This window comes from Rhipicephalus microplus, chromosome X (assembly GCF_043290135.1).
Source record: "Rhipicephalus microplus isolate Deutch F79 chromosome X, USDA_Rmic, whole genome shotgun sequence".
In the NCBI taxonomy this organism is placed as follows: domain Eukaryota; kingdom Metazoa; phylum Arthropoda; class Arachnida; order Ixodida; family Ixodidae; genus Rhipicephalus; species Rhipicephalus microplus.
The window spans coordinates 144,213,328-144,239,767 of NC_134710.1; the positions used below are offsets into that span (position 1 = coordinate 144,213,328).

The following is a 26,440-nucleotide window of genomic DNA, read 5'->3' on the forward strand; positions in this document are numbered from 1 at the left end:
AACATGATATTCTTTACATGGAAGTCATTTACGGCATAATTTACGTCTGCCTCATAATGTTGTGCTGATTTTAATGTGACATATTAAACTTCTTCAACTGTGCTTCGTATATCATCAATTCCCACAGTACATGGGATGTGCTTATTTTTTATCTTGTGTCACGTGATCGTTATGTGGGCCCTATAATGTAGTGTAGGCTGACGTAATAAACACCAGTTGTAAGTTAAGTGTTTACTTATTTCATTCTTTCATTGCTATTGTGTCTTTCCTCTATGCTGAAACTGAGCTTTGCTTTAGCCATACGGCATTTGCAAGGATAGTGCGACGGATCTCAGCATCAAGAGATGTCGCCGCCGGCGTTCTTATTCCTCTGATGCCTATTTCATTTTGATGCATGCGTCTATACGTTAGTGTGTTTTCACTGCAGCAAGATGTCCTTCTATGAAGTATTGTTTTCTTCTTACTGTTCACGTAGGCACCTGCCTCACTGAAGGGACAGGGTGCATTCGTCTTTCTAAAGTCTACAGCGAGTGCATGAAGTGAGCTCAAGAGCAAAACGCTGTCTGATGACGTTTCCAGAAAGAGAAAAACACGGCATCTGTTGGTTCCCACGAAAAAATAGTGGAGCCGCCTGTCTGCTGTATAACTTGATCACTGTCAAGAACTAGATCCGCCTTTCGCGTTGGTTGCTCTCACAAAGGGCAACGACGCTCGGGGCTTATAGTGTCAGGAAAATAAAGTTCTATTTCTTTCTTCCATTCTTCTCCCTCGCGTCTGATACCGCAAGTAATAGAAACGGGGTCGTGTTAGAATGTATACAGTAAAATCCCACCAAGGGTTATGTTTTAGTCAAACAATTACATGAATACTGCGATACCTAAACTTGCGTAACCAAATTCAGGAATACTTTAATTCCTAAGTGCTCTGTGTCATTGGTCGAGTGCATTTACTGTTAATTTGTAGAAGGTGAGCTGAAATGTTCGTTTACTAGAATGCACTCAAAAAAAGGGATCCACGTTTTTTATTACAAAATGCGGGCTACTTTATTTCATTTTCTCTCACTGACGTGACCACATAGACAGCGGTGCTGTCGCAGGAAGTGAGAAATTTTCTTGCTTAACCTCCACACTCACTTTGGCGAGAGAGAAAAACAAGTATAAAAAAATAAAAGATACTCGTGTTGTGGGCAGCAAAATATGGAGTGACTAGGAAAAACAATAACAAGACTAGGCGCAAAGGACCAGTGTCAAAGGTCCAGTGGCACAGCTCGTAATCTTCGAACGCTTGTGAGTTAATAGAATTGGAACACGAGCAGTGGGTACAAGTAATGCTTAGACTGAAAGACCTTTCAAGAAACCTGCACTGTTATGCGCATCATTCCAACGGGCTCGAGCCAACCGAAATAACGCTGATTTGCATTAAAAATGACCATTGCGACACCAGAAATCATTCTTGCTAATTATAATGTGCTAACGAATTTTTAAATATGGGTAGCATGGCTGACAGTCTACGAGGCCTTGCTTGACGGCAAGAAGTACAATATTTAATAAAATAATAATACAGTTTTGTTTATTTCTGCCGCGTTGTTTGGCGTCCAAAGAAGTTTGGAGAGACGCGGCTGTTCGTAATACATAGCTATCTGTACTGACAAGAACACTGCATCACTTTACCCTTTCTGTGAAGGAGACGTACATATGAAGAAAAAAAACAAAGTATTTAAAAACAATTCACTCTCCCTGATCTTATAGTGAACGCATCGGTACTGTGTCCATGAGTTTACACCTACCTTATTTCATATGAGGTTGCCTCTCTTCTAACAAACAAACAAACAAACAAACAAACAAACAAACAAACAAACAAACAAACAAACAAACAAACAAACAAACAAACTAAACAGCGAAATCAGACACAAACTAGCATCTGGTTCCTCAGTAAAACTCTTTTATTTTTGTTCACCTGCACTTATTGTTTGCGAGATATTTTAAAGGCATGGTCAATACGTGTAATCTACAATAATGGCGTCAAAAGCATTTTCGATGTGCGGGACTGCCCATGTACCTTTGCTGATTTTCCTACTTTATTTTTTTTCCATACATGACCAGGGCACAGGCTGCAGAACTGACCACTTAGGGAATGCGGCAAAACAAGTTCATCAGACAAATTTCATCTGAGATTGGGTATATGAGGCTGCTCAAAGTTTGCGTGCGACGCTTACATTCGCATTTCTAAGTTTAACAAACAAGAAACCAAGAAACATTGATTGCACTATGCAGGCAGTGCATTTAATAATAATAATAATAATAATAATAATAATAATAATAATAATAATAATAATAATAATAATAATAATAATAATAATAATAATAATAATAATAATAATAATGGGTTGCCCTTTTATTCTTCCCCTTTTGCGTTGATTTCTTTTTGTCTATGCGTTTTAGCTGTTTTTATTCGATTTTTTTTCTGTATTGTATGGTTCTTTTTTTGCTTGCGCCCGCAGAAAGACCCTATTGTTTTTCCTGGGCATGTTAAGTTAACGCTGGTTTATTATTATTATTATTATTATTATTATTATTATTATTATTATTATTATTATTATTATTATTTTTACCTGGGGCTTCTGATATAATTTTGAGGCACGCTGTACTACTGTAGTGGAGGGATACGGAAATTTCGACCATCTGGTGTTCTTCAACGTGCCGTCAAATTGAACAGTATCAAGCATTTCGACTCGATCTTATGCAGACGCTGCAGCTGGCCGCTGGCATCAAACTCATGACTTTCAGGTCAGCTGCTGAGCGCCGTAATCGCTACGCTGTGGAGCAGGTTTTTCACGTGCGGTTACGTTCACGTCGGATTACACTGTTGGTTATGCATACACGTATTTAGGAAGTATTGAGTGGAGGCGACCTGCCCGCAAACATATTCCCTGAAATTGTAAGGCATCACATTACTGTTAGTGCTATGCTTGGAGCACTTTCAATGTAACACTCGTTATTCGTGGTAAGGATAAGGTGAAAGCTGCACATTTTTCCCAACGGAGCACCTACCTAAACGTCGAGATTGGCATTACGGCGCTTTATGATTGTCGCAATAGAGCAAATGATGTTTGCTTTGTCAGTGGCTGTTTTCGTTATGTTATCGCAAGTAATGAAAAGTAATTAGAAAAACATTGACCCACTCAAACTCCATTGTTCTGGCCACCAAAATATCGGCTCAGTAACTTTGCACTGAGGCCTCAGCGGCAAAAGGACGTCCACATCCGGTCTCCGGGGTTGTAGGACACTTCTCTGTGGTGGACATTGTATCGTCATGCGTCCATCGGCTGCTGCTGGCCAATGTGCAGGTGCCCAACACTCTAAAAGAAGAGCGAGTAAAAAGGGTGTCTTTTTGTCCCACAACAATAATCGTCTTCTATATTGCGTTCCATCCTTGCGCTATCGCTCCGCGCCCGGTACATTCCGGTCACAATCGACATGCCCATTATCAGGGTTACACTGAATTCTCGATAGGAAAGTGGCCAGCGCCGAGTTTTCAAGACAGGACGCAAGCCTGATGACAATTATTGTTGTGGGACAAAAAGACACCCTTTTTTCAGTTTTTTTAGAGTGAAGCTCTCGAGCTAGCGCGGCACCCTCTACTAATTATACGGCATTTTGACAGGGTCTGTGTGTGCATGAAACTTAAGATGCTTAGTGTTATGGACATATCCATAGTAGCATTATGCAGTCAGGCGCAACGTTTTTGGGAATCTGTGTTAATATATTTATGAAAATTGAACAATTTTCATTTTGGGACCATGTGTACCCTTTTTTTGCGTGTACACAAGCATATGACTACACGTGTCACATGGCAAAAATTGGTTTCTATTAAAGCAAAACCAAAATAGCGAGAGATACAACTTGCTGTTCAATCCTTTCAGCCCTGAATTTTTTTTTCAAACTGCAGATATTTTTTGTTTCTGGATGATTTGGAGTTACTACAACCTGAAGAACACGCAAATATTTTTTGAGCATCTAATCAGTATACAAAAAATGGCTCCATGTCTTATAATAAGACACCAGAGCTTAGTGGTTGTAAAGTGAGATATGGTGAATTGAAATACATATATTTATTTAACCCAGTTAGGGGAAGTTATCGATGTGAATCTCACATACAGCAACCACTTATTAGTTACAGCGCCTAAACTGTCCGATAAGAAGTCTTTGCGCTCGTGTTGCACAGCTTCTCTCTGCACTTGAATGGCCACCGTCCACCTGTTGAACACTTTGGCAGATTCAATGTCATAAATAATTGCCAAATTCTGCCTTGCAGCACCAGAAATCATTCCGCCCTTGTTTACAAGAATGATGGTGGTGATGATGATGATGATGATGATGATGGTACCGTCCGTCACCCATCAATGCATGGGTGCCTGTTGCCGATTCCTCAAAAAAGGCGCTATTCTTCACTCGCCTTTGGCCGAGGAACTCGTTTGATGCCTTCACCTAAATTGTAATCATCATCAGACGCTAACCATTAGTTCGATACAAAAGACACCAGCGCAAAAAGAGAAAAACCTTTACGTAGTGAAAAACCTAACGTTTTGGAGCCCAATCAGTTCTCTGATTAGAAATCACTTCCGAGCAACAGTTTTAGAAAACTCGTACCATGTATTCAGCGAACCAGGCATCATTGACAGGAGAGAAAATGAATGTACAGTCGCAACCTTTTTGAGAGTGAACACAGGAGCGCGTGGCTTTCGGTACGCTGTTAGACGACACGTCACAGTATCTGAGTGCATGCGGAAAAAGGGTAGCTTAACTTCGCGGCCATCACGTCACCACAGCCCTAGTGTGTCATCAGCTAGTTGATTTTCGGCCTCCCTGGCAATCCTATTATGATCACAACAAAAATTTGGGTGTTTTAAGTTCAAACGGCTTATCTTTTATGTTTGCCGTGTCACTTGGTTTTCATCTTTCTCTTTTTTTCCTGTGTTTTGTAGTCGTACAACCATCAGGAGAAGAAACGCAAATATCCGAACTGTTATCCTGAACACGTTTGACGAAAGACTGGCACGTTTAATGAAGTTTTCTTAGTTTTCTGAAGTAGTGTCACTTAATCATTCACTAGTATTTTGTCGGTTCCCTTTTTGAAGAACAAATAGATTTGGGTGCACGTTAAAGAACCCCAGGTGGTCGAACTTTCCGGAACTCTCCACTACGGCGTCTCTCATAATCATATGGTGGTTTTGGGACGTTAAACCCCACAAATCAATCCCTTTTTGAAGAACAAAAGCACTGCTGCCATTCTGGAAGGTATAAAAAATAATGACTTATAAAGTTACGATGCCCTCGCAGATTCTGCCACTCCTGGGGAACATTGAGTTTGTCTGTAGTCACCGCGTAAACAGAGTTGCGCACCATAACTGATTGCATGTTTATTCCCACTTATTTTGATGAATTCCCGTGCTTGCTAGAAGAGCACCGTGATCCGGCGTTTTTCTATGCGCTCGTTCATTACCATTACAATGTGCACCAGTACCGGTCATGCTAGAACACAGAATATGCGTCGGAGAAAGTGCCCACTGAAAGATAAAACGATAACTTAGAAAACGCTAGAAAAACATAACATATTTTCAAGTTTATTTGTATATCGGGTGGAACGCAACTGGAAGGTATACATTGTTGTCACTTTGGGGCACACGGCTTTCCTACTTCCGTGAGCGTGCAGCAGACGACACGCGCTAACTCGTCTGACGCAATGCGTGAGACGGCAGAACATTTGCAGCCTGGCCGCACTGCGCATGAGCGATAATTCTCGCTGCCGCCGCTTGAGAGCGCTCAGAGCTCCGAAACCTACGCGCTGCCGTGTTCCCTCTCGAAAAGATTGCGACTGTACCTTTAGAAGCACACGAGCACCGCCAATGGGCACGCTAGCGCTCATGGAAAAAGTGTGTCCGTATGGCAATGTTTTGGCGTGTTTTTATTTCTATTTTTCTCTCTTTCTGTAATGCCCCTCCTCCTTGCGGCGTTCTTTATGATATGATATACATACGAGATTCCTCACGTGTTCTGATTAGGGTGCAGAATCACCATGCCTTCCAAGGCAGCCGTCCCACAAGCTTATGTGGCGGGAAAAATGAAACCCTTGCGCCGTAATTTTCAGGCCGTGCGGCTTCCTAGATTACTCACGGGTAGACTACGTGAAGAATCCGATGTATTGATATGCAGGACCATTACATGCACCGCACTTAATCTTAAGCATCTATCAAAAAACCACAAAGAATCAGAGCAAATCACATCACATGTAAATTACAGTTTCATTCATTCTGGTTTAGGCGCGTTTAAAATGTGCTCACTTTGTTTTTAAATCGCGTGACTTATAAATAAAAAAATAAATTATCATCTGCACTTGTGTATGCATTCTGTAAAACTTCTCTGCAGAAAAACAAACCACGATGGCATTAAATATCGTAGGCATATCATATCATAAAGCACACCGCAAGCAGGAAGGGCATTACAGCAAGAGAGAAAAATAAAAAGAGTCGGCGGGCAAGTCAGGAGCCATTGCACCAGCATGCCCAAAGTGCGTCTGCCCTCCACACCAAGAGCGCTGCTGTTTAGGGTGACGTGTTTAAGTCAGGAGCCATTGCGCCAGCATGTCCAAAGTGCGTCTGCCCTCAGCACCGAGAGCGCTGCTGTTTAGGGTGACGTGTTTAAGTCAGGAGCCATTGCGCCAGCATGTCGAAAGTGCGTCTGCCCTCCGCACCAAGAGCGCTGCCGTTTAGGGTGACGTGTTTCTGGATCCCTTCGCATCCTGTCGGTCCGCAACATGGTGCAATAATGTTTTAGGTGAGCCAACGCCAGGACAATCCGCTGCCCGATAATGTTCTGCTTCACTGGGAGCCTGGGAGATGGCGCTAGAAACTTTGTCCCGGAAGCTTTATGCCCCGGATGTCCCGGTAAAAGGGGGCGTTATGCCCCGTCTTCTCCTTGCCCCGTCTCGGTGTAGGAAAGCCCCGTGATGTAGGAAAGTATGGGTGATCATTTATCGTCGCCACAACACCCTCGCCGCATCGTCAACCTCCTCTCTTATCACCCTCTCTTTCGCGGCGCTGCTCTATGCGTGTCACGTGGTTGATATCGCACGACCACCGGGTTTTTCAGATTTGAAAATCGTCGCTCATGTGCTTCGAAGAATTTGCCAGCAGCCCGCCACGGTCCTCAGTCCGGCGAGCCATCTATCGGCACGCCGCAAACTAGAACATAATCAGTCCCTCCCCGCCAAGCGCTCACTTCGCGGCGTTCACTCACCTAAAGTATTCTTGCACCGTGGTTCACATGCGCGGGGCTCTGCTCCAAATGATGTGCTAAGTGAACAACGCGACCACGCATGTGTCTACGCCGAGCGACGATACCCTGTCGTCGTGCCTGCTATCAACAAAGCCTGTCACCAAGGCAGCTACATCGCAGCTGTTCCGGCATATACAGTGCCTGAAACCCCCGAGAGACAGCAGTGGACAAGACAGAAGCCATTGCGCTAGCATGGCTGAAATTTTTCTGCTCTTCATACCACAGGTGTGTAGCCAAGACTCTTTTTTTGCTAAAAATTGTGCAATAGATTTCTCGTTTTGCTGCCTTGGCGAAGTGTGATGCATAACATTGCCTGCGACTGTTTCGATTCTTCTTTATCACTAGTATGCTGTGGCTATGTTGAAGCTAACTCTGGTCCCAACCCGCAATAGACCACCCCCTCCGAAGCTGAATGTGAATTCCAGAAAAGGCGGGGCTTACTGAATTGCTGAAGGACCCAAACGAAAAAAAAAACGACTGCCCTCACAATCGGACAAGCCAAACTTTGCGCTGATGCTAACGCAATTAAAACAAGCCAGGAATCTCTCGATCTAAATTACTTGGTGCTCTTCAGCGCTTGAAACAAATTGAGAGTCGTTGCAAATCTCTTGAAGGTACTGAACTTGACATTGCCTCGAGCCATCTGTCCTACGATTAACAAACGAAGGTCGCTGAATGCAAATGTTCGGAGCCCCATAATTATTAAGTCGAACACATTAAACGTGACTTCGTGCTGTACAAGCGTTACCACTTCTATGACTACGGAGCTGACACCATCCACAACGTCGTGGTTGCGTCGGGCTTGGACAGTGCTAATACCAGTGCACCATTCAGCAGCTAACCTCCCGACAGTAGATATTAGAGGCTCGTATGGACGACCTCAAAGACCACTCACTTAGAATTAATCATATTTTAAGAGGCATACCTGATGTCCGTGCAACATGGCAACAAACTGAACAAAGAGTGATTGCTGCTTCTTCGAGTGCCTTCGGCCTCAGTTTTTATGCTGTTAGCGTAATAAGAGATCTTGAGCTTATCTGGGCATGGGTAAGACTAGCGTACCAAAGCTCATTTTTGGGGTATGCTACCACCCTCCGAATGGTTCTGCCCATTTTAACGATAATCTACGCGACGTGATAAATGCTGTGTACACACGGCACACGACGGCATCTATCTTCCTACTTAGTGACTTCAACTGTCTAAACATATCTCGGTCTTCCAACCCTCCTATCCAAAGCTTATCTAATACAAGCACTGATTTTGTGAACACTTGCGCCATTTTCACCTACTGCGAACTAGTATCTCCACCAACAATAATTACTAAAACTACTGCAAACATTCTTTATTTAGTGCTTACTACTCGACCGAACCTCGCCTCACAGATGGCGTACTTAGCCGGGCTCGGTAACCCCTTATCGTTTTCATTCGACATTCTCACCAATACTACACTGGCTAAAGTAATCCCTAAATACATCCGTGACTAAATGAACGCTAACTTCAATGCCATAAACCTGGAGCTTGCCGAGTTTCTTTTTTTTTTTTGGGGGGGGGGGGGGGGGTTGATGATCACTCTTTAGAAGCTACCTGGAAGCGTTTTTAGATAAAATAATGGAATGGACGGACAAGCATATACCGCTACGAAAAATTTCATCACACTCAAGAGCGCCATAGTACAACTCGTACCTTAAAATGCTGTTTAACGGAAAGAAACGTTTTTACCGCGCTGCCAAAATGTCCGGTACTCATGAAAGATGGGAAGCCTACAATAATGCCATTGACACTTGCGTATTTGCACTTAAAGGTGCTATAGATACAACTTTTTTCAAAGTACTCTACCTAATATTCTTACCACTGATCCCAAGAAGTTTTCAGATACCATTAATGCTTCAGATATCATGAACTTAATAGACGATTTGGTTTCGCTATCAGAGATGCAGAATGCCCAATAATAATAAACTCCACTTTTTGCAGCTATTTTGTTCTATCAACCAATACCAGTTTCCTTAAGCATATACTTACAACTACTTTACTATGAATCTTATAATAGTCGAAACCTATGGCACTGAAAAAATAATTGACCAGCTGAAATTAGGTTCAAGCCCAGGCATTGACTTAATAAAACATACTGAAATGGGCTAAAACTTACTGCTTTATACTGGTTTCTAAGATTTTTCAGTAGACTTTCAACTCTTGCAATTTTGCTTGCGGATGACTGGGAAGGTGGTTCCGAAAAAAAATTCTCCTATCAATTTCCGACCCTTACCATTTACTAGCATTCTATGTATAGTATTAGAGTACATAATGTACTCGGGCACTGCAAACTTCCTAGAAACTAATTCATATTTTTACCAACACACAGCAAGGCTTCCGCAAAGGCTTATCGTGCGAAATGCTGTTAGCTTCATTTATCCATGTGGTTCATATTTTTTTGATCACCGCTCAACTATTGAGTGAATCTTCCTGTGTTTTGCGAAGGCTTTGGAAAAAGTATGCCACAAACTATTACTCTTTAAATGAGACAGACGAAATCTTGGTTATAGCCTTATTTATTGGCTTGAATACTTCCTTTGTAAACGCTCCCATCAGTTTGTAAATGCTAACAATACTACTTCCTGTGCCTCAAGAATATGTATTAGGCCCTCTTTTGTTTTAATTTATAATAATGGCTTTCCTAGTTGTGTAGTTTCTAACACACACTGATTTGCATATAACAGCAAATTTTCCGAGAAAGTAATGACATGAAATATTCTTCTATTCTACAAAATGAGCTTACTTCCTTGATATAATAATGTAATTCATTGATAATGCAGCTTAATTCAACCAAGTGTAAAGTCTTACGCTTTTCTCGCACATCATCAAGTTTTCCCGCTATATATTATCTAACTAGCACTTTGCTCGAACAAGTGACGTCTTACCACTACTTTAGCGTTCATATAACCTCTTTTTCAACTTGGTCGCTCCATATCAGTACGACATTTAACAGTGCTAAGAGCATCTTAGGCTTCCTGCGCCATAATTTCTCCACCGCCCCCCCCCCCCAACATCTCTAAAACTAATATTATACAAAACGCTTGTTCGTAGCAAACTATAGAATACGCATCAGCCATCTCGGACCCATTATCGGCTAACCTAATTGATGCACTTGAGCTCGAACAAAACATCGCTGACCATCCGTCTCTCTCTCTCTCTCTCTCTCTCTATTTTTAACATCCCGGCTGCGGCGGCTGCATTTCCGATGGAGGCGGAAATGTCGAGGCCCGTGTGCTCAGATTTGGGTGCACGTTAAAGAACCCCAGGTGGTCAAAATTTCCGGAGCCCTCCACTACGGCGTCTCTCATAATCATATGGTGGTTTTTGAATCGTAAACCCCACAAATCAATCAATCATCATCTTTTTTTAACGAAATACAATCGTACTGCAATAGTCACCACCATTGAAAACACTCTTATTTTATCATCTGTAGCATCTCCTCGCCAGGTTTCGTTCTTATGCTTATGTTTTCACCATTGCCCAAACGTACGCGACGAAATCATATCTCCAATATCTCTCGCTTCCCCCAGGCTAGATCATTCCCGCAAAGTAGGCGTACCATCATTTCAGACACAAATTTGTTCAGTCCTTCGCTCCCCGCAAATAAGTAGACTGGAACCACCTTCCCGGATCGGCAGCTGGCATCGAGGACAACGCTTGCTTCCAAAATAACTTAGATAACGGTGTATACCAATGCTAGCAAAACGTGCTCGTGGTTCCTTACTACGCTCTTACTTCTGTTCGTAAATAGTTACAGCATTATATACAACTACATAACCCAGAAACATCACGCGTATATTCCGGATTTCATTTTTTTCGGTATTTGTTTTTGTTTGACCGTACCCCTCTGTATTGCTTTTTGGCCTTGATAGCATCAATTAATAAATAAACTGTAATGGTGAATTCGCAAATAAATACAATAACTTGTTGAATAAATAGTTGGTGTTCCACGTGACATTGCTCTCGATAGCACGTTTTGACAGCATCTGTCGGCACGCAATAACCCGCATGCCGATATATACTTTCACTTATTTATTTAATCACTTCACATTCATACGTGCAGGTGCGGTCAGACATATGTGGTGTTACACATTTTATGATAATCAAGAAACGGTGACACGTTTTTTTCGTTTTGTGCTCCCGCGGTGCCAACAAGCCGCGGGCGGCAAGCAGCGGGGGCAAGTATTCGGCCGTAAGTGTTAACGATGATGAGAGAGGTGGAGACCATCATCCCGAAAGAAATATCAATTGAGCGAAGGCTAATAAATGCACGTCACCCCCCAAAACGGAGTGCTGACCCTTAGTACTCCTGCACCTCTGCCCAAAAAGAGCAGCGGGTGCATCCTCGTCGGCATATTGGTATGCAGTCACGCCTGCTTGTTCTTGGTTGCTATACTGCAGCTGAGCGCCGGTTTCATTCGCTCTGCAGTGTCAGCACTGCGTCCAAAAAGAACAAAATCCTAATGTACTGCGTCAAAAGAACTCGCCAGGAACGAAGTTTCATAGCGACAAGTTGTGAATTTCACCTGCATTTTATGGAGCCTTGCAGATTTTTTCAGGGTGGCAACATTTCAAGAAATTTTGATGGGGTTCGGTAAAATTCAGAGGGACACTTGAAAGTTGTCTTGGTGTGATTGACTATGCTGGGAGCTCCTGCGAGTGTATACGCGTATTTTCGCTGGATGGCAATCCCGGTTTACTTCCCTTCTATCTATTTTCACTGAGTTATTTTGTGTTCGTAAATAATATTATTATTAATAATAATGTAGACAGTAAGACACAAAGTAATAAATTATGCATCAACAGTATGAAATATTCGCAATATTTGAAAGGACACTAAACAACTCCGAGGTTCAAATACTGTTATGAAGAAAAATGTGCGCACTTTTGCTATGTGAACATGCTGCCACAATAATTTTGCGAATAAGTGCTATAATAAGCAAGTTACACGGGTTAGCATAATCGTTTCAGCTGGTTTTGAGTTTTCACGTGGTCTCGCCTCCCATCTCCTCCGCCATAGGGACGGGGTAGCCGTAGACCGTCGTCGTGACTACGCCCTCTTCGGAAACGTGACGCGATGTCAGTGATACGTCCCAGTCCGCATCCAACGATTGAGCAGAGCATCCTCGACATGAGTACGTGCTATTCTAGATCACTGTAGTCATAGCGGTGCGTGGAGGAAACGCAGTTCGAAGAGCGCCCTTTTCTTAGCGGCAGAGTTGCCAGTTCCGCATATTATGAGCGGATTTGGGCTTGTTTTTTCGCCGATACGCTTGCGAATTTTATTGTCGTTGGTCATGTTTTTCTTTTTTTTTGGGGGGGGGGGCTTATTTGTCTTTTTTTTTGAAAAATAATGTTGCATCGCCCAGCACGAAATTTTTTATCGAAAACATGGCTATACTATGCTTCCCTACACCAGTCGGCGCTTCTAGCATAATAAAACTAAAGTCCCTTAATAAAGAGAAAGTTTCAACACTCTCCTCCATGCCCCGCCGCGGTGGTCTAGTGGCTAAGGTACTCGGCTGCATTTCCGATTGAGGTGGAAATTCTGTAGGCACGTGTGCTCATATTTGGGTGCACGTTAAAGAGCCCCAGGTGGTCGAAATGTCAGCAGTCCTCCACTACAGCGTCTACGATCACCAAGGTCTACTGTACGAATTGGCGAGCTTGTGTGATGACATTAAAAAAAATGAGACCCCACTTACTGGCCCTTGAATGGGATAATGCACCTCGTTCTAAGAAAAAGAATTAGAAGAAGTATCAATTAGTGCAGTCAGCTGCACTTAATAATAGCAATGAAACTTCTCCTGGCAGCATGCAGTTACAAAAAGGCAGTTTCAACTTTACTTGATTTCAGTGGGTACTCTACAACCTCCCTTTTTCTAAAGCACCATAAGTTTTGGCCAATCCCCCACAGTGAGTGGAGGCCAAAAGCGAGTTGCACCAAGCGAAATGGCCACGTACGGAGTTTTATAGTCGAAGCTTAATGCCGTGATAATTCAGCGCGCATTTCGGAGTTTGCCGTAATGGCGCGGGCTCCATGAGAAGTGAGTGAGCCAGCACTTCAGGTGATCTGGTATACCCGAGGACCTCAAACAGGCCACCAGGCCACCTCGAACTCCTCAAATCATGCAAGAGGTTCGGAAAGGTGGCAGTGGTGGGACTTGTACTTCAACTGGCTGGAGCGTGACGGCCAAGCATACGAGACAGATGGACGTATGAAAGAGGGAGTTCGCGTATACAGTACGTAGAGCAATGACGTGATGTCTTGAAGCAAAGGTGCGCTGTACGGGCACTCATCTCTTGTGTCGTCATTACGTAAGCACGTTGTTGTCATTGTGTCTTGATCTATCGTTGTTTATATGGTGTATACTTATGACTTGCAAGAAGGGAACGCAATGCAATTCATTATTTTTTCTTAGGGCGACCTAATTCAGGTTTTTAAACTAATTTTTTATGTCAGCTCGGATCCTGTTTATTCTGTATGCTTTAAATTAAAAAAAAACATAGCTCGTTCCGCTAATATACCTGAGCCCCGCCGCAGTAGTCTAGTGGCAAAGGTACTCGGCTGCTGACCCGCACGTCGCGGCATCGAATCCCGGCTTCGGCGACTGCATTTCCGATGAAGGCGGAAATGTTGTAGGCCCGTGTGCTCAGATTTGGATGCATGTTAAAGAACCCCAGGTGGTCGAAATTTCCGGGGCCCTCTACTACAGCGCCTCTCATAATCATACTCTAAGGCAAAAGGGTGTAAAGTGTGGTTCGTCCTTTTGGGAACTAATGGGGCTGCCGCAACCATTGATCCCTTTCAAGACTAACGGCACCGGGTCTAATTGTTAGTCCCCGCAGACGAGCTCAATAGGCTAACATTTAGTCCTCACATTTACACCTTAGTGAGTAACCGTTAGTCCCACAATTCACTTCAAAGGACTAACGTACTGTCCTCACATTTGCACCTCATAGGACAACTGCTAATCCCCACATTTACACATTACCGGGCAACCGTTAGTCCTCACAGTTGCACGTTGCCGGACGAACGGTTGACCCACTCAAATACTCCAATCGGATGAACTTTTTGTTCCGGTTAAAACAGTGTTCTTTCCGCCTGGCCTAATACTTTTTTCGCCTGTTTTTTTTTTTGCTCAGTGATCAATAAATTGCGCAGAAAAGCGAAAAAGTAGTTAGCCACCTATGTGTAACTGCTTTCGCAGTCACGGCAACAACAAGAGACAAAAGTAAGACAACAAAATCTTATTTTTCTACATACACATGAAGTTTCTCCATTCATTAGGGTGAATTCATGGTGAAGTGTACAATTTCAGTCACGTTGTCAAATCTTGTTCACTCCTTGTGGAGCTCCTCCGACAGAAGCGATAGATGACAGGCATTGCAGACGCCAGCGCACGCAGCCTTCTGACTGTTGTGTTCCCATGGCTGCACGTACAATAATATAATAAAGCAGTTAGACATACGTGACAGAAGATGAAGATGCACGCATATGACAGGTACGTGCATGTTAATATAAAAACAAGCGTTAAAATATGACACACAAATAACTTTACCTTCACATCTCGCACAGTCCTTCTGAAGGTGCTTTGACGAAAGAGATGGATGACAGGCATCGCAGACGCCAGCGCACACAGTTCAGCACGGGGTGTGCCCACGGCTGCACAATATATAAAATAGTGAGTCACACGTGACAGAGGATGAATACAAATGCATATGAGAAATACGTGCAAGGTGAAATGAAAACATACGGGAGATATGACATGCTAATAATTTCACCGTGATGTCACACATCGTCAAAGATTTATTTCGATCCCCGTAGCGCAGCAGTTTTGGAGCGGAAGCCACAGCCACAACTCCGCGAACCACCATGCTGCCAACAGTCGGCGAGTCCTAAGCGAGCAACGTCGTTCAGCTCGAGTAAGCGAACGCGAGACCAAACACGGCGCTGCACGCTGAGTGTCTGCCGCCAGTGAACTTCGAACAGGAGAGCGAGCGTACGCTTGGGCACCGCCACGAACAGCGCCGAGCTGGTTTGGAGCTAGCGCCGGAGAAATCGATGGTAATGCGGCGCTTTTCCACAAACTCGAACGAGTGCGAGTGCAGCGCGCAAAGGCGAGTCCGCCGCCGCGGCCAGCAGACGGCGCCGAGCTTCTTGCGACCGACTGATGGGGAAGCCAACTGTAATTACGACCGATTTTCACTAAGTTCCGAAGCTAGTGAAGGCCCCTTTAGCCCGGACTGGTGCACTTACAGTGCGCGACGTACTACAACCAAGGTCTTTAAGAGAACCCGCAACGTGTTTTCGACGACTCGCAACACAGCGACAAGGTCTCAGCCCAATATCGTCAGCCCGGAGCTCATCGCGGCGGTGAAGACAGTGGGGCACTCGATGAGCGAGCGTACGGGAGGGCGACGGCAGTGGCGGCCAATTTCCAGGCTGAGTGATTTGATTGATTTGTGGAGTTTAACGTCCTAAAACCACTATTTGATTATGAGACGCCGTAGTGGAGGGCTCCGAAAATTTTGACCACCTGGGGTTCTTTAACGTGCCCCCAAATCTGAGTACACGGGCCTACAACATTTCCGCCTCCATCGGAAATGCAGCCGCCACAGCCGGGATTTGATCCCGCGACCTGCGGGTCAGCAGCCGAGTACCTTAGCCACTAGACCACCGTGGCGGGGCCAAATTTCGAGGCGGTCGCAAAGCACAGGCGAACTGGAGACGCCGAAGCTGACCTTCGCGATGAGTTTCGTGCGTGCGATATACACGACCGAGCCCGTTGCCAGCAAGCGCGATCCGTATCGCACACGCGACAAGTAGAGCAGAATAAAGAATGATAACCTACTTGCCTGAAAATCCAGCGCTGTTTTCTCACCTTAGTCGGACTGAATTATATATCCGATAGGCCTGTTGTCTTCTCGGTCGCCACATTGGCCTTCCCAACTGTTGCAGTCGTGTGTTGGTCGTGACTATCTTGAAGCCAGAGATATACAGCGCGGCGTGGTGACGTGTCAAGACTTGCTCCAGACTTCATGGGTGCAGCGAAACGCAAAAGCAGCAGCCCACGCTCATCCAAGCGTACACGCAAGCACCACGTCGTCTTAGATCGTCGAATCCAGGCTGCCGTGGTCGAGCACTCCGAGCGCGACGCAACGTGAACCGTCACCGGCAAAATAAGGGGAAAGGCTGAGCCAGCAGAGCAGGAGAAGGAGGGCTGGTCACTTTGGCAACGCTTTTCGTGCTGCCTGCAATCCCCGGGTGGTTCTTCCCTTTGGAGCGTGTTTGGAAGTGGTTTCGCGCGGCACGCTTCCCTCTGTGGTTGCTCCTCAACGGTTTATCCGTTCATCGCACGTGCCTATTGGGCTCCGTTACTCCGTTTTCGGGTAATTTTGCCTTAGAGTGTATGGTGGTTTTGGGACGTCAACCCCCCATATAAATTAATATATCTGAGGAAGAAGAAACATCGTGTTGAAGCTTCATTTTGTTCTGTAGAAAATTCCCATTATAAATCTTTTCCAATCAACCACAAGTGGGTATGAGCCATAGTAGAGACATCATTACCATCTTCAGGACGCTTCAAAGAGACATCGTTTCGAGGACGAGAAATACGAGCAGCGCGAGGCAGCACGCTGGTGGCGGGCAGTCTTGAAGCAGAAATACCCCGAAGCTTCTCCGTGCCTATACGGTTCAGCCGGGTCAGTTCTTCCTTATGGAACCATGCCATTGCTCTGAGATTAAATGTCAGGGTAACTAGCGTGTGAGTCGGCGTCCACGTATTGTGTACGCGAACTCCTTCCCCTGTAACCTACCGAATCTTGAAATTAAGGTGAGGAATTGATGTATGGGTCATGTAGCGCCTACGCGCTATACGCTGCAATGTAACAAAATGCATTCGACAAGCAGTGGACGAAAGAAGGAAGATGAGCAGGCGTGCGTATGGGGCATGTTGAGGTTCGGAACCGAAGAATACATCCTTTTAGTTCACAACAGACAGTGTAGAGGCCCATGCGGAGGGTTGAGACTTCTCTATTGAGGGTGACGACATCCTCTTGAGGCTCAAGGGGCGACGCCGTCGGTATTCGTGGTTCCGCACCAGTTTGAGTACGAAGAATACGACGACGTTGCAACATCGGTCTCGGGAACGACTGCAGTAGCCAATGGCGGCAAGCAGCTCTTTGGTTTTTCGGGGTCTCTATATAAGATACAAGTGGTCAACCATATTCACTCCAACTATATAATCAGGAAAGAAAGCTAGGACATCTCTAGGCCGGATCACCCCAAATTTCTTAGCAGTACCACTTCAAAAACATCGGAGGCATGGTCATTCAGCCACTTCTCCGGTGAAGTCAACTAGAAGAGGCATATTGAGCGCTTGTGGTTACGTTTTTCGTCTTGCGTCATTTTGTTTCGTCTCTGACCCCCCTATTCAGAAACACTCTGACTTGAGTGTAAACATTCGACAGAATTCTGTATGGTTGGGTATGAAACTGGGTGATTATTTAGACTCCAACCGAAGGTTTTGAAGAAACCCGGCGTTCGAAACCGACTTGATTCCTTTATCAGGGGTGAATGCAGAGCTACGTAGCAGCTGCCTGCTACGGCCGCTGCCACATAGCTCCGCAGTCAGCCCTGAAAAAGGAAGCAATTCGGTTTCTAAACGTCGGGTTTCTTCAAAAGTTTTGGTTGGAGTCTAAATCATCTCCCACTCCGACTTGAACATGACTTGCCACCGCCTTCAATGCAGTACAAACCCGTCGGGAACGCATGTTGTTTAGGCGGTGCGAATGCAGCACAAACCTGCTGCTTTAAAGCAACTGCATGTCAAGTTCAAGTCAAGGAGGATTTCTGAATTCGGAGGAAAGTTTTCGGGGATCTTTTCTACGGAAGGCCACGACAAGAGAAAGTGTGGCAGTCTGCGTAATAAAGGGGCTGTATTTTGTAGCGCAAGGGGTATGCTCCAAGATATACTATTTAATTTCTCCGCCTTCAAGTTGGTACCTTGGAGAACAAAGGATATGCTCCAAGGCACACCCATGAAGACGAGTAATTTGAACAGTTTGGTGAAGATTTAGTCAACAATGTGTCCCGGGAGACTTCAATGCAAATATACTACTATAGCATCGGCTCTGAAAATTAAGGGGCCCTTTCCTTTTATTCTTCTGTTGATGGAATCAGCCGAAGGAAAGTGACTATGTATAAGGTGTGTATTCTTCCGAAAGCCTATACACTGCATGCACTCTAAAGAATATCCAGTAAAAAGGGTGTCTTTTTGTCCCACAACAACAATCGTGATCAGGCTTGCGTGCGCTTCCTTTCTTGAAAACTCGGCGCTGGCCACTTTCCTATCGAGAATGCAATGTAACCCTGATAATGGGCATGTCGATTGTGACCGGAATGTACCGGGCGCGGGGCGATATCGCAAGGATGGAACGCAATATAGAAGACGATTATTGTTGTGGGACAAAAATACACTCTTTTTACTCGCTCTTTTTTTAGAGTGTGAAAGCTGTTTCAAGAAATGTGCCCAATCTTCTTCGAAAATCAGCAAAAAGAGCTATATGCTTGCTGTCTTGACAGTTGCTTTTTCTTTAGCGACAAATATTCTAAAGAAGTTGAAGACATCAGTTCTAAGAGTCATAGGTATGTTTAATTAATTAACTTTTTATTTAGGGGAGTTGGGCTGTCAAGTCAAACGAGAGAATTGAAGTTATTCATGCGAAGATTCTATTGCCGCTTTGAGATTTTGGAAAATGAACCTGTAGCAATACCTGCGAATTAACGAATTTTCCCGAAATCATCCGGGCAAACCGAAACCAAAGGGCCGATACACGCAACAAGCAGACGACTACAATGACGCCATTGTTCAAAACAGCGGTTACTGGGAAGCAGTTTTCGCCCTTTTGTTAACGACTGTGCGTTATGCGTGCTGTATTTGCAAGCGCAGCCCACACACCCACAGGATGAAGTCGATTCATAGTTGATATAACAAAGCTCCCTCATTTCGATTGTCTCAGAATAGTAAGGCAGCCCCACCACGGTGGTCTAGTGACGTGACTAAGGTACTCAAATGCTGACCCGTAGGTCGCGGGATTGAATCCCGGTGGCGGCTGCTGCATTTCCAATGGAGGCGGAAACGTTTAAGGCCCGTGTGCTCAGAATTCGGTGCACGTAGAGAACTCAAGGTGGTCGACACTTTCGGAGCCCTTCACTACGGCGTCTCTCATAATCGTATGGTGGTTTTGGTACGCAAAACGGCACATATGAATCAATATATCTGAGGAAGAAGACACATCGTGTTGAAGCTTCATTTTGTTCTGTAGAAATTCCCATTATCAATCCTTTTCCAAACTCCACAAGTGGATATGAGCCATAGTAGAGACATCATTACCATCATCAGGACGCTTCAAAGGGACATTGTTTCGAGGACGAGAAAGACGAGCAGCGTGAGGCAACACGCTGGTGGCGGGCGGTCTTGAAGCAGAAATACCCCGAATATTCTACGTGCCCACCGTTCAGCCGGGTGAGTTCTTCCTTATGGAACCGTGCCATTGCTCTGAGACTAAATGTCAGGGTAACTAGCATGTGAGTCGGTGTCCACGTATTGTGTACGCGAACTCCTTTCCCTGTAACCTACCGAATCTTGAAATTAAGGCGAGGAATTGATGTATGCGTCATGTAGCGCGTACGCGCTATACGCGGTAATGTAACAAAATGCATTCGACAAGCAGTGGACGAAAGAAGGAAGATGAGCAGGCGCGCGTATGGGGCATGTTGAGGTTCGGAACCGAAGAATACATCCTTTTAGTTCACAACAGACAGTGTAGAGGCCCATGCGGAGGGTTGAGACTTCTCTATTGAGGGTAATGACATCCTCGTGAGGCTCAAGGGGCGACGCCGTCGGTATTCGTGGTTCCGCACCAGTTTGAGTACGAAGAATACGACGACGTTGCAACATCGGTCTCGGGAACGACTGCAGTAGCCAATGGCGGCAAGCAGCTCTTTGGTTTTTCGGGGTCTCTATATAAGATACAAGTGGTCAACCATATTCACTCCAACTATATAATCAGGAAAGAAAGCTAGGACATCTCTAGGCCGGATCACCCCAAATTTCTTAGCAGTACCACTTCAAAAACATCGGAGGCATGGTCATTCAGCCACTTCTCCGGTGAAGTCAACTAGAAGAGGCATATTGAGCGCTTGTGGTTACGTTTTTCGTCTTGCGTCATTTTGTTTCGTCTCTGACCCCCCTATTCAGAAACACTCTGACTTGAGTGTAAACATTCGACAGAATTCTGTATGGTTGGGTATGAAACTGGGTGATTATTTAGACTCCAACCGAAGGTTTTGAAGAAACCCGGCGTTCGAAACCGACTTGATTCCTTTCTCAGGGGTGAATGCAGAGCTACGTAGCAGCTGCTTGCTACGGCCGCTGCCACATAGCTCCGCAGTCACCCCTGAAAAAGGAAACAATTCGGTTTCTAAACGTCGGGTTTCTTCAAAAGTTTTGGTTGGAGTCTAAATCATCTCCCACTCCGACTTGAACATGACTTGCCACCGCCTTCAATGCAGTACAAACCCGTCGGGAACGCATGTTGTTTAGGCGGTGCGAAGGCAGCACAAACCTGCTGCTTTAAAGCAACTGCATGTCAAGTTCAAGTCAAGGAGCATTTCTGAATACGGAAAAAAGTTTTTGAGGATCTTTTCTACGGAAGGCCACGAGAAGAGAAAGTGTGGCAGTCTGCGTAATAAAGGGAATGTATGTTGTAGCACAAGGGGTATGCTCCAAGATATACTATTTAATTTCTTCGCCTTTATGTTGGTACCTTGGAGCACAAAGGTTATGCTCCAAGGCACACCCTTGAAGACAAGTAAATTGAACAGTTTGGTGAAGATTTAGTCAACAATGTGTCCCGGGAGACTTCAATGCAAGTATACTACTATAGCATCGGCTCTGGAAATTAGGAGGCCCTTTCCTTTTATTCTTCTGTTGATGGAATCAGCCCAAAGAAAAAGACTCTGTATAAGGTGTCTATTTTTCCGAAAGCCTATACACTGCATGCAGGCTGTTTAAAGAAATGTGTCAGTTCATCTTTGAAAATCAGCAATGGGAGCTATATTCTTGCTGTCTTGACAGTTGCTGTTCTATAGCGACAAGTATTCTAAATAAGTTGAAGACATCAGTTCTAAGAGTCATAGGTAGGTTTAAATAATTAGCTCTTTAATTAGGGGTGTTGGGTTGTCAAGTTAAGCGAGAGAATTGAAGTTATTCATGCGAATGTTCTATTGCCGCTTTGAGATTTGGTAGATCGGCCAGTAGTAATACCTGCCAATTAACGAATTTTTCCGGGGGAAAAGGGGATCCTGGGGGTTGAGCCGACGCTGGGTGATTGGACCTTTAAGGCCCCCTGGCAGAGGCAACACACCTCTTTGGCCCCGGCTTCACGTAGACGGCACCCCTGGGCTGACCCACCCAGGGGAAATCGGCAGTCGCCTTTTCCTATCTCTCTCTGCCTATATCTTCGTCTTTATCTCTCACTATCTATCTGTCCTGTCTTCTACTCTCTTCTGTTTACTTCCAATTTTCCTGGCGGCAAGGGTTAACCCTGTGCAAATAGCCTACCTTGGTCTAGGCGCATTGGGTTATGGCAGTGTTGTACGGCTGACGTGTGCAAGCTTTCAGCACCTGTAAACTTGCAGCGTCCCCTTGTTGGGCTCCGTGGTGGGTGGCCGCCAACGCTGCTGAACAAAAATAAGACCGGCATGCATGGCGCATTCCCTCTACTACCTGATCGTACCGGCCTAAAGCGGGTACGCACCGACGACATAAATCTCTTCAACCAGCCAATAGATACTTTTCCCCACTTCCACGTCATTCATTGCGAAAAAACCGGAAAGCAAGCCAGGACCGTATCTCCTTCCGTAGTTGCCAGGTGTCTTACGGAAACTCTCGGGGCTGGATACAAAGTAACCAAAATTGCGAGCGGAGACCTTCTTCTTGAAATTCGGGACAAAGCACAATTTGTAAAGCTAAACAGCCTCTCAACGTTTGGTGACGTACCGATCACCGTAGCACCACACCGATCCATGAACATCACTCGCGGAGTGGTATCTGATGCAGACTTACTTGAGCTCACCGAGACTGAACTTTTGGAAGGGTGGAAGAGCCAAAATGTCAATAATGTACAGAGAATTATCATCAGAAGAGATAATAAGGAAATACCAACGAAACACTTGATACTCACGTTTGCATCCAGTAAACTACCAGATTCCATTCAAACAGGGTACACAAAGACATCTACCAGGCCGTATATACCAAACCCTTGTCGTTGCTTTCAATGCCAGAGGTATGGCCATGACTCTAAAACCGGTCGTGGTCGCCAGACTTGTGCACAATGTGGAGTCCTAGGCCACGTGTCTGAGAACTGCAAACAACCGCCACACTGCGTAAACTGCGAAGGAAACCATGCCGCATATTCACGCACCTGCACATACTGGAAAAAAGAAAAAGAAATAATTACATTGAAGGTGAAGGAGAACATTACGTTTAAGGAAGCACGGCGAAGAGTCGCTCCATTCTATATGGACCTACATATGCTGATGCGGCGCGTCAGGGGGCACCGCCGCACCAGCCCTCGCCACCCCTTCGGCCCGCGCAGAGCGAGCCGTCGGCTGTGGCACCTGCCCCCAAGGCGGCTGTAGCCCAGGCTACACCGCCTACTCCCGAACAGAGACCGGAGACTCCAGAGTCTTCGGGCCTCAAGGCCTCCCCTCACCAGGCGAGGCCCAAAATCCGAACTAACAGCCCGCACGTGCGGGCATCCAGTGCCTCCGAGAAGGCAATGGATACGTCGGCACCCTTGGTGCCGAAAGAGCGGCGTGGCTCCTTGGAGCGCGCCAAGAAAACAAAAAAAGCAAATAACAGGGCCTGGTCACGGCCCTGTGAAGTGAACTCAAACTCCCCGTCTAAACAGCCACTCGCTTTTCGTACACACAGCATTATTTTACATTCACCATGAACACTCAAATTATACAATGGAACGTCAGGGGCCTTCTCAGAAACCTTGACGACATCCAAGAACTCTTACACGAACACTCACCAAAAGTGCTGTGTGTACAAGAAACACACCTTAATTCAAAACACACAAATTTTCTTTGTAAATACGTTATTTTCCGAAAGGACCGTGTTGATGCCATGACATCATCCGGAGGTGTTGCCATCATAGTGAATCAAGGAATTGCATGCACACACATACAACTCCAAACATCCCTTGAGGCAGTGGCTGTTCGAGCAGTTCTTTTTGATAAACTGATCACAATCTGCACTATCTACATTCCTCCTAGCTATCAGCTACAAAAACGTGATTTACACTCTCTAATTGATGAACTTCCGGAGCCTTATGTTCTCCTTGGAGACTTTAATGCGCATAGCAGGCTATGGGGTGATTCTCGGTATGACGCGCGAGGTCGACTGATCGAACAGTTCCTTCTCTCGTCGAGCGCGTGTCTCCTGAATCGAAAAGAACCAACCTATTATAATCTCGCTAATAACACCTACTCCTCCATAGACCTAAGCATAGCATCTCCATCTCTTGTGGCTCTACTCCAGTGGAATGTCGTCAGTAATCTGTACGGAAGTGACCACTTCCCCGTAGTTTTGAGCACAACTACAGTAACCGAGTGCCCACCACGTGTTCCCAAGTGGCTAATAAACAGAGCCGACTGGGAACAGTTTTATATTATCGCTCGTCTAGGTTGGAATGACATCTGTACTTTGAACATTGATGTTGCTGTGAACTACTTCACAGCGTTTTTGATTGATGCTGCAACAAAATGCATCCCACAAACAAATGGACACCCTGGAAAACGACGTGTGCCACGGTGGAACTCTGAATGCCGAAACGCGCGCAAACAGCAAAACAGAGCTTGGAGGCTGCTTCGGAACTCACCGACAGCCGAAAATCTTGAAACCTTCAAGAAAATAAAGTCTCAAGGCAGGAGAACGCGTCAGCAGGCCAGAAGAGAAAGCTGGCAGAAGTTTTTATCAGGGGTTAATTCATACACACAGGAGGCTAAAGCCTGGAACATGGTCGGTAGGATAGCAGGAAAACAAGTACACACACTTCCCCTCGTAAACACTCAGGGTGATACCTTGGAAGATCAGGCAAACTTCCTCGGTGCACACTTCGAACAGGTATCCAGCTCGTGCCACTATACTGACACTTTCCAAAAATACAGAACAAGAATAGAAAAGCAAAAACTCGAACACAAATCCACTAGATACGAGGCATATAACCAAGCTTTCAGTCTAGCTGAGCTCCAAACATCTCTAAACTCCTGCAGTACTTCTGCCCCAGGTTCTGACCGTGTGATGTATGAAATGTTAAAAAACCTACCAAACGAAACCCGAAAAACCTTACTTTGTTTGTACAATGCTATTTGGTCTTCTGGCACTATTCCTACCTCCTGGAAAGAGGCTATTGTTATTCCCATTTTGAAAGAGGGCAAGGACCCTTATTTAGCTTCGAGTTACAGGCCTATTGCACTTACAAGCTGCTTGTGCAAAGTCTTCGAAAAAATGATAAACTGCCGACTTGTACACTTTCTTGAAACAAACAATTTGCTCGACCCATTTCAGTGCGGGTTTCGAGAGAGTAGATCCACGACAGACCACCTTGTTCGTATCGAGGCACAGATCAGAGACGCCTTCGTCCATAAACAATATTTTCTCTCTGTGTTCCTCGATATCGAAAAGGCTTATGATACAACATGGCGTTTTGGAATTCTAAGAGACCTATCCCACCTTGGCGTGCGCGGAAGAATGTTTCACATAATCAAAAGTTACCTGTCAAACCGGACATTCCGTGTCCGAGTTGGCACGGTTCTTTCCCAAACATTTGCCCAGGAAACAGGCGTGCCACAAGGTGGTGTACTTAGCTGCACACTTTTTCTCATAAAAATGAATTCCTTGCGCTTGACCATCCCTCGCAATATGTTTTATTGTACATATGTCGATGACGTCCAGCTTGGCTTTAGGTCTTGCAATCTGGCAATGTGTGAGCGGCAAGTTCAGTTAGGTTTAAACAAGCTCCGCAAATGGGCAGAGGAAAACAGATTCCGACTGAACCCACAAAAAAGCACGTGTGTCCTGTTCTCCAGAAAGAGAGGCATGCACTCAGAACCCGACATTGAACTGAACAGTCAACGTCTGTCTGTTAACACGGAGCATAAATTCTTAGGATTAATCTTGGACAACAAGTTGATCTTCGTACCGCACATCAAGTATCTAAAAACAAAATGTTTAAAAGCCATGAATATTTTAAAAGTGTTGTCACGTACTAGGTGGGGTAGTGACAGGCAATGTCTCATGAACCTATATAGAAGCCTCATTCGCACCCGCTTAGATTATGGGGCCGTTGTTTATCAGTCTGCGACTCAAAGTGCTTTGAAGATGCTGGACCCCGTGCACCATTTGGGCATCCGCCTTTCTACGGGTGCTTTTCGCACCAGCCCCGTAGAAAGCCTTTATGTTGAGTCAAATGAGTGGTCGCTTCATCTGCAGAGAACTTACATGTCCTTTGTTTATTTCCTTAAGGTGAAAGCAGACAAGAAGCACCCCTCATACTCTACTATTAATGATTTGTCGAGCTCAATTTTGTTTCAAAACAGGCCTTCGATGAGGCAGCCCTTCTCAATTCGCCTGAAGAGTCTAGCTGAGGAAACTGGAGTCTCACTAGAACACAGTTTAATGGCTCCTGTAGCATACCCGCCACCGTGGCAATGGCAGACTATAGACTGCGATGTGTCTTTTCTAGAAGTTACAAAACGTGCGCCTATTGTCCATATCCGAACATACTTCCTGGAACTTCAACACAAATACACACGTCCTGAGTTCTTTACAGATGCCTCCGTCTAACTCCTCTGTGTCCTACGCTGCTGTCGGCCCATCCTTTTCGGATGCTGGCCCTCTACATCCAGGCACAAGTATCTTCACAGCGGAAGCCTATGCGATACTTGTGGCGGCTAAACACATCAAGCAATTACAAATACAAAAAGCAGTAATTTATAC

At 45.2% G+C, this 26,440-nt stretch overlaps 1 protein-coding gene across 1 annotated transcript in view; it reads left to right on the forward strand.

Annotated features, from left to right (window-relative positions):
• The first annotated feature begins 19,817 nt into the window (after positions 1-19,817).
• Positions 19,818-26,440, forward strand: part of LOC119176929 ((Lyso)-N-acylphosphatidylethanolamine lipase) — a 430,246-nt gene continuing 423,623 nt past the window's right edge. Inside the window, exon 1 of the mRNA XM_075877931.1 lies at positions 19,818-19,894. The gene's annotated coding sequence lies outside the window, so the exon portion shown is untranslated. The remainder of the gene's footprint in view (positions 19,895-26,440) is intronic.